Source organism: Tachysurus vachellii, chromosome 1 (assembly GCF_030014155.1).
Source record: "Tachysurus vachellii isolate PV-2020 chromosome 1, HZAU_Pvac_v1, whole genome shotgun sequence".
Lineage (NCBI taxonomy): Eukaryota > Metazoa > Chordata > Actinopteri > Siluriformes > Bagridae > Tachysurus > Tachysurus vachellii.
The window spans coordinates 13,115,846-13,128,321 of record NC_083460.1 but is presented as its reverse complement, the minus strand read 5'-3'; positions in this window follow the sequence as shown (position 1 = coordinate 13,128,321).

Sequence of the window (12,476 nt, the reverse complement as noted above, 5' to 3'; positions counted from 1 at the left end):
TTGAGAAATTACAGAAGTGCTCTGACCTGAAGATGTGGGAAAACTTAGTTCCAGCTTTACCTCTGACTGACACTGGAGACTCCGTCCATACATGATAAAGTTTTACATTTACCTGTACACTCCCTGTGAATGAGCTATTAATATGGAAATCATAACAGAATGAGTTGGACAGAACAAGTGCATTAATATAATCTTCTCATATGCCTCACTACTGACTGCTGTCAGAGCAGCTGTTATACAAAAATTAATCAACACCTTCTGACCAATCAGAGTGCAGAATCCAGCAGTGCTGTGATAGTGATCACAATATCATAAAACCCAATAATAGCAATCAAACCCAAGCTCATAGACCATTTTTTAATGTTCAGGCATACAAAATGTAAAAAAAATCAATTGGCTATGCTCACTTGCTTTCTCTCTCTCTCTCTCTCTCTGATTTCATGGCTAATCTGTGATTACACCACTAATGCACACAGACAGGCAGGACAGCAGAAGTGACCCTCTATCTATTACTGCTTGAGTCATCATGTATATTGTGTAAAAGCTGCTGACTCTGCATGTTGTTATAAATCATATGATGTATTTATTAAGATGTGAGAGTTTGAGCTGATGGCAGATAAACCATGGTGATGCATTAGATACACATCTCCACAGCTCTGTGTGAGTTATGTCATTATCACAATATTTAATGTGTTGAAACACTGAAATTTAAATGATCAGCGTTTAGAAAATGAAACCCTGATTTCTACAAAACCATATATAATTATTATTATTTTTTGTGAGGAGTTATAGGAAATTAGGTTAGTTTAGATCAGATGAATATATTTGTGCCGCATAAACTGATTTAGCCCCACTTTTCATTTGACCTTCAGCCATGATATGATGTTAAGCCATAAAACTCGTGCGAGCTGCTGGCAGACGAGCCAAGATAGATTCTCAGACATTTGAAACTAATTCATGCTGTAAGTGTGACCTTAGACTTAAAACCTCAAACCTAGACATTTTTACCATGAATTTCCCAAACTCATATGCAGCGATTATCTCATGTGTCCATGACAAATATAGTTTAAATATAAACTTTGGTGTGAGGAGGTGTGGTATTTATTTAGCTCTTTCTATATTCTGGAATTTAAACTTGTAATAGGTGTATTAAATGAGCAGGAACATAAAAATTCACAAAACAGATTTGGGCTGTGACCCCAAATTGTGACTTTATTAAGCTGTGAAGCTCGGACTGTTAGCATCCAGCAGGCAAGCGCTGAGGGTTTAACGTGTCTGAGAGCAGGAGCGGAGATGTATTTCATGCTGAAAATGTAATCCATGCTGGGGGAAAGTAGAAATGTTGATGTTTGCTTTGCCAGTGTCCATATTGGAGTTTTGAACCTGTGACATGCCGTTACGCTGAGCTCCTCCTGCCTGCAGACGCAGTACGCATAAGTGAATAAAGCTCATATCAAACAGTTCCAGTTGTGAAGTGAGGCCTATCAGTGTTTACAGACTCGCACACCATGTTTAGCCAGGACACTGATGATTAGTAGCTGTAAAACATACAGACACCTCACTCTCTCTCTCTCTCTCTGACTCACTGCTACACACACACACACACAGCAGGCAGCTGCTCCTCACTCAGAGACTCAAGGGATCTGCAGCAGGACGAGCGATGCTTTGTAGAGAAGTCAAGGGCGCTGTAGTAAAAGGAGAGTACAAGTCACAAGCACATCCTCTTACACGCTCTTATACTATTAAGGTAAAACATGCCTGAAAGTATGACTGTTTTTGTACACATTTTTAATACATCCCAAATTTAAATTGCTACTTCATTGATAATTTATTCTAACTTCTGTTCTTTAAAAAATTTAAATTCCAATTTTAGGGGAAGACCAGAACACACTGAGTCCATCGTTTCCCCATCACATGTTTACTTTATTTGGAACACAGTGTAAACACAGTGTTTATGTCTAAAACACGGCTCACATGGTACACCCCTCCTTGTATCGTCTGTCATATTCCTTTAAATTTATCATATTAATGAAGAATGAAAATAATTGTAAAGAAAATTAATGTGACAAATTGTATAATTTTTAGTTTTTGCTTCTTATTAAACTTGCATCTTTAATCCTGATTATCAGAGAATTTAAGTTTTTGTATTAGAAGACAAACATGGACTAGAAACAATGCAGCCCCCTTCTGTTAATTACATGTCTCTGTGGTGTGATAAAAGCCAATTCTGTTTGTGCTTTAGGGCTTTTTTTCTAATAAATAAAAAATCCAAGAAGAATTATGAGATAAAATGGTTAGGGGTTTGTCTCTTCTTGTTCTCAAGGAATAAACCTATCCATATGTCAATAATGATTCTGTTAAGGAATTATGTACTTAAAGCAGTACCACAGAAACCATGTCCCTGTTACTGACAGCAAAACTTTCACTGACACTAACAAGGAAACGCCCTTTCACATGGCTTACATTTTTAGCATGCGATGTCTCATGTCTTTTGGTGGAATTTCACTGACAGACAGAGGTCATGCCACTGTATTAACCACCCCTCTGAGGGTGTGGCCATGTGGGGCCATGTCTCCTTCACTGAGACTAATTTATGTGCAAGCCACACCTTTTACACTGACATTAACTGAAGCACAGGGCATTCCTCCTACCACTAAGGCTGGCACATAGGCCACATCTCCTTAACTCAGACTAATTGATACACAAGCCACACCCCTTTAATTCAGACTAATTGGTGCACAAGCCAAACCCCTTTCAATAAGATTAATTGATGCACAAGCCACACCCCTTTTACTGAGATTAATTCATACACATGCCACACCCCTTTCACTGAGATTAATTCATACACAAGCCACACCCCTTTCACTGAGATTAATTCATACACAAGCCACACCCCTTTCACTGAGATTATTTCATACACAAGCCACACCCCTTTCACTGAGATTAATTAATGCACAGTCCACGCCTCCTTTATGATTCTTTATACCTGTCAGTCTCAGTAGAGAGAGAAAACAAGAGAACCCTCTGCTCTGTAGTCTGCTCCCTGCTGGCCACCCTGTGGCATGATGGGTAATTCTCTGTTTAGCATGAGCATGCGTTTAGCATGCAGGCTACAAAACGCCCTCCGGAAACTTCCATCTGATTAATCACGATTATCATACCATTATCATGCAATCACACTCTAATCGTACATGCAGGGTCCCATCTGTGTGTGTGTGTGTGTGTGTGTGTGTGTGTGAGAGATATCTTCCATAAAGCAAGGTGTTTAAATATTAATCTTGCCCATCATATCGAACTTCATTTTACAACTGCATCCAAAATTTTGTCCTGATTGAAATGCGGAACAGTGAGAGATCTCATTAGCTCTGTTAATTGTGGTTCAAGCTGCTCTGCGCGCGCGCACACACACACACACACACACACACACACACACAAATGCAGCTATTTAATTCACTGAGCTGATGCAGTCGCAGCTCATAACTTTTTATTCCACAGTCACCGCTTTGTGTATCTTCTAAATTTGTACTTTTGCACCTGATTAATAAGGTAAATCCAAAAATGATTTGAAATATTATGTTTCACTAAAAATCGAGCAAAGTTCTCTCCAGGCGAAGTTGCACGTTATTAACTAGCTGGTATTCATTTTAAAACTAATGTTTTAAAGATAAACATGTCACCAAATGCACAATAAATGTACAAAATTTAAGAAGAGATTTACTTCTCACTTCATCTACATATGTTTCCAAGAATATTAATAATATGGTTCTAATGATGCTCATGCATGTTTAGTTGAAGGTACCATTCATTTTGAACCTGACTATAAACAGTGGAAATGTGCACACACAGTACCTTGGCTTTCGCTCAGTTCTCACTCTCATTGTCTCTCTTTGTGTGTGTGTGTGTGTGTGTGTGTGAGATGGCCCACTCTGTGTGTCTCCAGCTCCAAGAGTGTGACGCCTGGACTCTAATGAAACATCCTCCTATTGTTCCTTTAATTGCCTTCCTTATTGAAATCAGCGCAATCCACACCTGGCCCCGGCCCCGGAGAGCCTCTCACACTCATCTCTCATTCTCGCTCGCTTTCTTCACCTCCCTCTTTTCTGCTACTGTCTTTTCTCCTCTCTCTCTTTCCTATACCCACACACTCCTTCTCTGCTCCAAATGCAGGATTAGCCATTGAAGGGTCGTTGGTGCGGTTATCAAATTCCGACAAGCAGCCCCGGCTATTGTGCCGCTCTTTTAATTAAATCCTACCGGGCGGCTGGAAGTGACCTTTTCGAGTGCCGAACTGATTAAGCACACAATAACGCCGCCGCTTCTCTTCCACAGTCGGCCGCACAGAGCCACCAATTGACTCTCTGACTCGAATCGAGCCTCATTCGCTCTGAATCCGAGGGAGGGGGAGAAATCAATTCCACTCCAGAATGTAGATTAGGCCTGATAGCATCAGGGTAATTAACGGCAGGTAGGAAGCTGGACGTGGCCCAATTTGCGCGAGCGTGTGACGGTGAAAAAAGGTTAATTTGTTAACCGAGATGGATATTTAAGAGGATAAAGGTGAAATTAGAGAGGTTTCGTTTTCATTTGAAAGGATTAGGGGATTGTTATCATCACATTCTCTGTGTGAGGCTTGATGGAATTGCTTTGCGTTTCTCTCCTCCATGCTGACGTCACGAGCGAAACGCGTTCAGGAGCTTAACATGCACAGAGGTTAAGCTCTCCAATCTGTCTTAAGTAGCAGGATTCATAAGAATGCGCGCCTAAGTAGGAGAATTAAGGATAATCATCATTCTTGTGCTTTTAGAGATCACAGCACTAAAGATCACGTTTCATATTTATGTCTATATGTTGATGAACGAGTTTAACACGTTGCTTGAGTTTGGTTAAACTTAATACTGGAAAACCAGTGGAAGAAAAATATTCAAAAACATGATGTAAAGACAGTATCAGTGTAATACACACACAGTTGAATGTGGAACTATGAGCATAATAATAGTTGACAATTTGACAATTAATGGTTGATTTTCTTCAGTACTTTTTATGTTTATAGATGCTTATAATGTTACAGTGTGTCTGTGCAGCTTTACCTCTGACTGTAACAAAATGCTGACACTGGAGACTCCCTATGTGTTAATAAACATCTCCTTACACTAAACTTAACAGTTGTTTAATCTGTTTATGTTAAGCGTGGTTTGTACACATCAATGAACAGCTACTATAGAAATATATTAGAAAGAGTGTATTATTATAAAAACAAACTCTGACCAAACTGTTCTGTATTCAGCAACACTGTAGTATACAAGCATATTATAAGAACCTGAAGCTGTGCTTGTATGTGGCTGTCTGTGTGTATTTAGTCCGCCAGGCCTTATCATGTGAAGTCTGCCACAGGAAAATCTCAACAGGTGAGATTGAACACTAATCATGTTCTACACTATGTGAGGGACGAGGCTATTGAAGGGATGGGGTGACATCAGCACAGAGTAGCTGAAGAAAAACATTAAATAAATAAATAAATAAATAAATAATCACCATGATGACTGATAAAGATTTTTTTTGCACACCTTTAAACAGATTGTCTAATGCAAAAAACAAATACTACATATACAAAAACTTATAACACAGTTTATATTCCAAAAACATAGTCATAACTGGCAGCGCATTCAACTTATTGTCCCGTGAAATGTTCCAGCTGAACGGTTATAGAAATGAGAACACACAGTGATGTAAAAATAAAAACCTTATAAATAAAAATAAAAAATACATACCTCTAGTGTACTAGGTCTTATTATTATTATTATTATTATTATTATTATTATTATTGTTGTTGTTGTTGTTGTTATTAACAACAACAACAACAACAACAATAATAATCATAATAATCATAATAATCATAATAAGAATAATATTTAGGTGGATTTTTTTAATGAGCAAGAACTGAATTATTTAATAAATAGAGAAAAACATAAGTATTTAGCCTCATTCTTACATGCTGAGATCATGAAAATCTCTCAAGTCAGTGTGTGCATTAAGTGCTGCAAATGTAAACATTATTATATATAATATACAATATACACATCAATGAAAATCAGTAAATAAAAAATAATACCACCACCACCAACAACAACAACTTTTTTCTACTGTTTACTGAAGGTTTGTGCATAGCTACATTCAATCATACACACATACACACACACACACACACACACACACACACACTGTGTGTCTGCAGTGCTCGAACAGTCCAGGGGTGTATTAGTCTAACACAACACACATACACACGCTGCTCTGTTTCCTGTAAACGTCCTGACCATCTGCTGCCAGGCATGTTCGTCCATCCGAGAGTTTGTCCTTTACCCACATTTGTAAGTAAAACACTGTAAATATTAAACCCATTTTCTCTGGATATTATCAGTACTACATACAGGAGCTGTATTTGAGGCTGTACTAATGCTGAGGTTAAAAAGCTTTAGATGAAATAATAAATCAATTCATTTATCATAGACAATAAATCTGAAAAAAAAAAATGTTTTATTCAAAAGATTCAAATGATAAACAACATTATTAATTTACATATTATTCTATTTATAATAAATATGTTTGGAACATCAGGTCACTAATGCATTTATTTATATAGGACAATATGCAAATTAGCAAAACATACATTATACTCGTGTGTGGTTTGTGAAGCTTTATTATATTAGATCAGTATAGATCTTACAGTAGATGATACTTATATAAGAAAACTTGAAAAGTATAATGGGGCACGGTGGCTGAGTGTTAAACACGTTTGCCTCACACCTCCAGGGTTGGGGGTTCGATTCCCACTTCCGCCTTGTGTGTGTGGAGTTTGCATGTTCTCCCCGTGCCTCGGGGGTTTCCTCCGGGTACTCCAGTTTCCTCCCCCGGTCCAAAGACATGCATGGTAGGTTGATTGGCATCTCTGGAAAATTGTCCGTAGTGTGTGATTGCGTGAGTGAATGAGAGTGTGTGTGTGCCCTGCGATGGGTTGGCACTCTGTCCAGGGTGTATCCTGCCTTGATGCCCGATGACGCCTGAGATAGGCACAGGCTCCCCGTGACCCGAGATACTGTAGTTCGGATAAGCGGTAGAAAAAGAGTGAGATGAGAGAGTGAGTGAAAAGTATAATGGAACATTTTTGTATTGAAATAGTCTCAGATGGCTGATCTGTACTGTAAATGGTGATGTCCATGTTATGGTGATGTGAGCTTTTGCTCTCTTTTCAGAGATAGAAGAGACAAGCTTAATATTTAATACATTATGTAGAAGAAAATTAAAGACATGTGGCTATATCTGTATTTAATGTGACAATTCATTTCACACTTTCTCTGTCTGTACCCCCCACCCCTCGCTTTCTCTCTCTCGACCCTTTGCCCTGAGCTCCCGTGGAATACACCATGGCTCCTGAGGTGCTAACAGAAGTAGAGATGTCACATTAGATCAGCGGAAACGGCGCAATATGTCTTGCACTCGTTCACTTCCTCTCTTTTCCTTTCTCTCCTCCTGTCTAAAGTGCCAGCTTTCACAGGACAGCATATGTTTGTTCAGTGGCAGGCCGGCTCTGATCCTGCAGGGGTCAGCGAGTTTCCACAGCGCCCCCTGTACCTGATAGAACTGCGATAGACACACCCAAAAACAAGCTGGACCCCATCCACTGTCTGTCTCTACACCTCAGAGTGTCCTCTACCTGCAGGTAATGTGTGTGTGTGTGTGTGTGTGTGCGTGTGCACGCGCGCCTACGAACAGCCTTCCTCTGCTTATTTGTACATGTTAAACCCAACTTATTCTGAGTACTAGATTGTGAGTGGTCAGTGCTTAAGGTTCTCTATAACACAAGCTCTGATAGCAGCACGGGTTTATATTAATGTTTATATTAACTCGTTCTAATACTACTGTTATAATTTCTCTGGTAACAACTTGTTAACAGGGACGTGTACACCAGTGGTGAAATTTGTTTATGTAAGATTTATGGAAGGAGTCTCCAGTGTCAGTGCTCTCGAAGTCATTTTTTTCCTTCATGGTAGCATCAGGCTGGTGAGAGAAAGCGTGTTTATGTGGCTTCTATAACGTAAATGAGAAAAGGAACTCGCTCGGCTCATGGACGTTTCTAATATTAAAGTGAAATTGTTGGAAAACTGTTGTGGTGTAGGAGGAATAAAACCCTGGAGGACGTTCTGTTCGAGGAAAATATTCACTTAATCACACCACTACGTCTCTCTCTCTCGTGCGCACTACAGTGACATCTGATCAGGGATCTAATGGTCTACACTGTAGGCTACACCGCCCTCTAGTGGTTAGATCAGTTCTGATCGCTCAGGAGTGATAGCTGTAGATAAATTATATTTATACTGACTATTACTTGTTTCCTCTGATGACAATATGTATTTAAATTCTATTTTTATTTCTATTTTGTTTTGTCAAATATTAATGCAGATTTTTTGTGCATGGAAGCAGTATAAATTGTATGTTTTCCTCTAAAGTCCCAAATGTCTGCGTATGAGACTCTCAACCCAGACCAAAAGCAGCACCCTCTAATACAGAATATTTACCAATCACCTGTTAGCTTCTGTGAGGTCCCTCCTCACAGAGTGTCCAATAACAGCGAGGCATTTGGTATTGCCCCGCCCATTCCTGCATGGCATTCATCAGGCCAGGATGTTTTGGCATTTTCATCTGAATACAATAGCGCTGATATTCAAGTTTGAGGATTTATAAAAGCTAAAATTAAAGCTGATTGTACAAACTCTCCTAAATATAAAAGATGATATCAGTGGAATGTCTCCTTTATTCTTCCCCATCATCTGTCCATCATATTTCTCCTGTCTGCCAGAGTGATGTGAGTGACACCCCTATCCTGGCCTGCAAAAGTCCATTCATTAGCACCATGCCGCTCCGGCTGGTTGCCATGGGGATGCCAGGCGCCGCTAGCCATCGGGTCAGCGCCAGGGCTGGATGGTGTGCCAGAACCGCACCAGAGCCAACACAGACTGACAAAAACCAGGGTCAGGGGGTCAAGAAGGATTTCCCGTCTCCTCTCATGCCTCATCTCCTCATCCGGCTAGAGAGACAGACAGAGAAAGACAGGTGTGAAAGAGAGAGAGTGAGAGGTAGGAGGAAAGGGGAGAGAAAGAAAATAAGTGAAAGAGACAGATAGACGGCTGATTTTGAACAGAGAAAAAGAAGAACCTTTTCTCTTATTTGCTCTGACAGCTCTAAATCTATCTTTGTTTTTCTCTCTACTGCTTGTTTCCTGTTTCCTCCCTTCTTTCACTCTTAATGTCTTTCTCATTTTATTTCTTTCTATGCGGCTGTCCTTCTCTTTATTTTTCTATCCCTCTCTCTTCCGCTGTTTGAACAGTGTAATTATTTGTCACCGTGATTGAGCTTTGAAAATTGAGAACTCAGCACCTGGCTGATAAGCTGAACAACATCTCTCTTTCACCCTGCTCTTTATGTTTTGATTGCTCTTTTTTGGCTGCCTTTCTCTCTCTCTCTCTCTCTCTCTCTCTCTCTCTCTCTCTCTCTCTCTCTCTCTCTCTCTCTTTGAGCTCAAGGTCGAGGCTCCTCTCAGAAAGCTGTTCATTACATTTGATGATTAGCTCAGACAAAGCAGAGTGGCTCGGATCAATAAGTACTGTCAGAGCTCTTTCACAGATTCACACCTCAATCAATCAATCACTCAATCAATCACTTAATCAGTCCATCAATCGCTGAGTTATCAACGTAAGCCTTTCTCTACACCTCAACCAGAAGTGTCTCATCTAATGAAGATTCAGGGATTTCACTTCTACTCCTCAGGGTCATCGTCTCTGTAGTGTAAATAAATCTCATCATCTCTGAGCCATAACACATTAAATGATACCTTTATTCTTTTTCCCTGATCATCTTTGCAGCTACAGTGGGAGCGTTTGGAATGTGTCTATTTTAATGATGATGAGGAGGAGGAAGGTGTATCTGAGTGGTACTGGCTTTGTTTGGAGGAACCAAAGCATATGATAGAGCAGATCATTAAATAAAGGTTCACAGAAGACTCTTACACAGCAGGAAGAGGAAAAGCGAATTTCCTACTAAGCCTCACCTACAGGTTTGGGTCTGCTCCCAGAACCTCCGGTTCTTTAAGTCCCACATCTCTTCAAATATTCCGAGCTTGAGATTCACACCTGCACATCAGGCTTTTATTCTGGCTTGCAGGATATGATCGTGCTGCCTGTATCCGAATCCAAGCCTCAGTTACAGATTCAAGTGAATTTTCATACATAGGACAAAGACGACGTTCTGAGACATTCAGATATGAAGCACCTTGGCACAACGTGGACTGGTGAGCTTTCAGGTAAAGAAAGATGGGAAGAGGAAGAGGATGATGCTGAAGGAGGTAATCTTACCCATGGCCTTCACAACCCACTTTCTGAGCTCCTTTAAACTTTTAATGAGTTAGAATCAGAGCAAAATCCAAACATGGGGGTCATTTGGTTTGGTTTCACACTTGTATGTATAATTGAACACATTTTTTCAGGAAGGGACGGGGATAAAAACCTTCTGATTGGTCCGAAATCTTTCTAACAACAGCTCTGACAGTAGCAGACGATTAAATTGACACCCTCACTCTAATATGCTATTGTTTTGCTAACAGTTTAAAAAAATACTGAAATTTTGAGGTGTAAGAGACATAAAATGCTTCAGGAATCGCTGATTATTTACATTTACGGCATTTAGCAGACACCCTTATCCAGAGTGACTTACAACTGAGCAACTAAGGGTTAAGGGCCTTGCTCAGGGGCCCAGCAGTGGCAGCTTGGTGGACCTGGGGTTCGAACCCATGACCTCCGATCAGTAGCCCAACACCTTAACCACTGAGCTACCACATCCCCCACTCTTTCACTCTAACTGCACCACAAACAGTGGCTTGTATATTACATTTGCATTTTTTTTTCTTTGAAAAGACAGAGTGACCCCTACAGTCCTGTGTGTCTTCATCCCTTCTTTTTCTTCCTCATACAAACACTCCTTTTGCTGAAGCTGCTCAGCTTTTGTTGTGTAGCTGTATTGTTTTTCTGTGATCTTGTTCCTCCTCCTCCTCTCTTTTGGGAGCTGAGGCAGAGCTCGGGCACTCAGCGATGAAGATAACACAGTGTCAGTCTTAATAGAGGAAAAAGAGAAAGCAGCGGAGACAGCAGGATCAATGGTGAATGCCCTCTGCAGGCGCAATCGGGGAGCTGCTGTGTTCTCACTGACAATCTTATCTCTCTCGCTCTCTCCTCCGTCAGAGATCTTTCAGGTGTTCTCCAATAGCAGTCATCCCCTAAAGACATGCAATTAATCTTTTCTCTGTGTGTGCGTGTGTGTGAGAGAGAGAGGGAGAGAGCAAGAGAGCGAAAGTGTGTGTGTGTCAGTTCCACCTGTGAATAAAGAGTTGCCAGTTAGGAGGATTTGGCTTGAAGAGCTCCTCTCCAGATAAGCAGGAATTAATTATTTTTGCGTCAGGAATGATAGCGTTTTCGCTAACACAGGACACAAAGCAGGAGTGATGGCAGACAGGGAATTAGAGGAGCGTTGTCACTCCATTTAAAGCTCTGCAACCTGGAACCGGTGTAATAGAGAGCAGCGTGTGGGGGATTGATCCATTTATCGTGCACCATTTACTGATTCACCTCCTGTTATCCTCCACACCCTTGAGAACAAAAATCTGTGGTAAAAATGTTCAGAACTCTCATGAATTATATTATCCAAATCTTCTAATGTACAACTTAAAGCCTAAATGCTGAAGAAGAAAAACCTGTCCATGTTTTAGATAAACGATTGGTGCTGTGGGATGTGGCATAACATGCTGAACTGATATACGCTTTTGTTATTTGTTAACGTCTTTAGCATCAAGTTCAGTTGATGATTGACCTAATGATGTGTAAAAATCCTCTTTTGTTCAACAAAGTGGTTCCTCAGGTCTTTGTACTGAGACCACTTCATTTTACAGCCTACCTGCTGACCATTTATTCAAAATCTCACTAAAGATACATTTCATCATGCAGTGTAAGTAATCCTTGAGGACACTTTTACAGATCTTATTCTGTTTGTTGAGTCAGAATCAGAGTGAAAATGGTTCTTTTTTTATTTGCATGCTATTTGGTTTTGTTTTACACTTCAAATAATGAAACTAAAAAACAAAATGTGTGTTTATGGCATACGTCCTCATAAAACTCTTTCATTCGTTTGTCAAAAATACGGCAACGTATAGTAAAACACACAAGTGTGTGTAGAGATCATAAAAACAACTTAAGCTAGTTCTCCAGAACACATGGTAATAAAGCTCTGTCCATTAAGTCGTTTTAGCAGCTCACGTATACCAAGAAAATAAATAATCTGCAACCCAAAACAGTGTTTTTAATTCACGTCTTACAAGTGAGTGGATTCAGTTTCTGACTCAAACCAGCCTTGCTCACAGCCTAAAGATCCCACCAGTT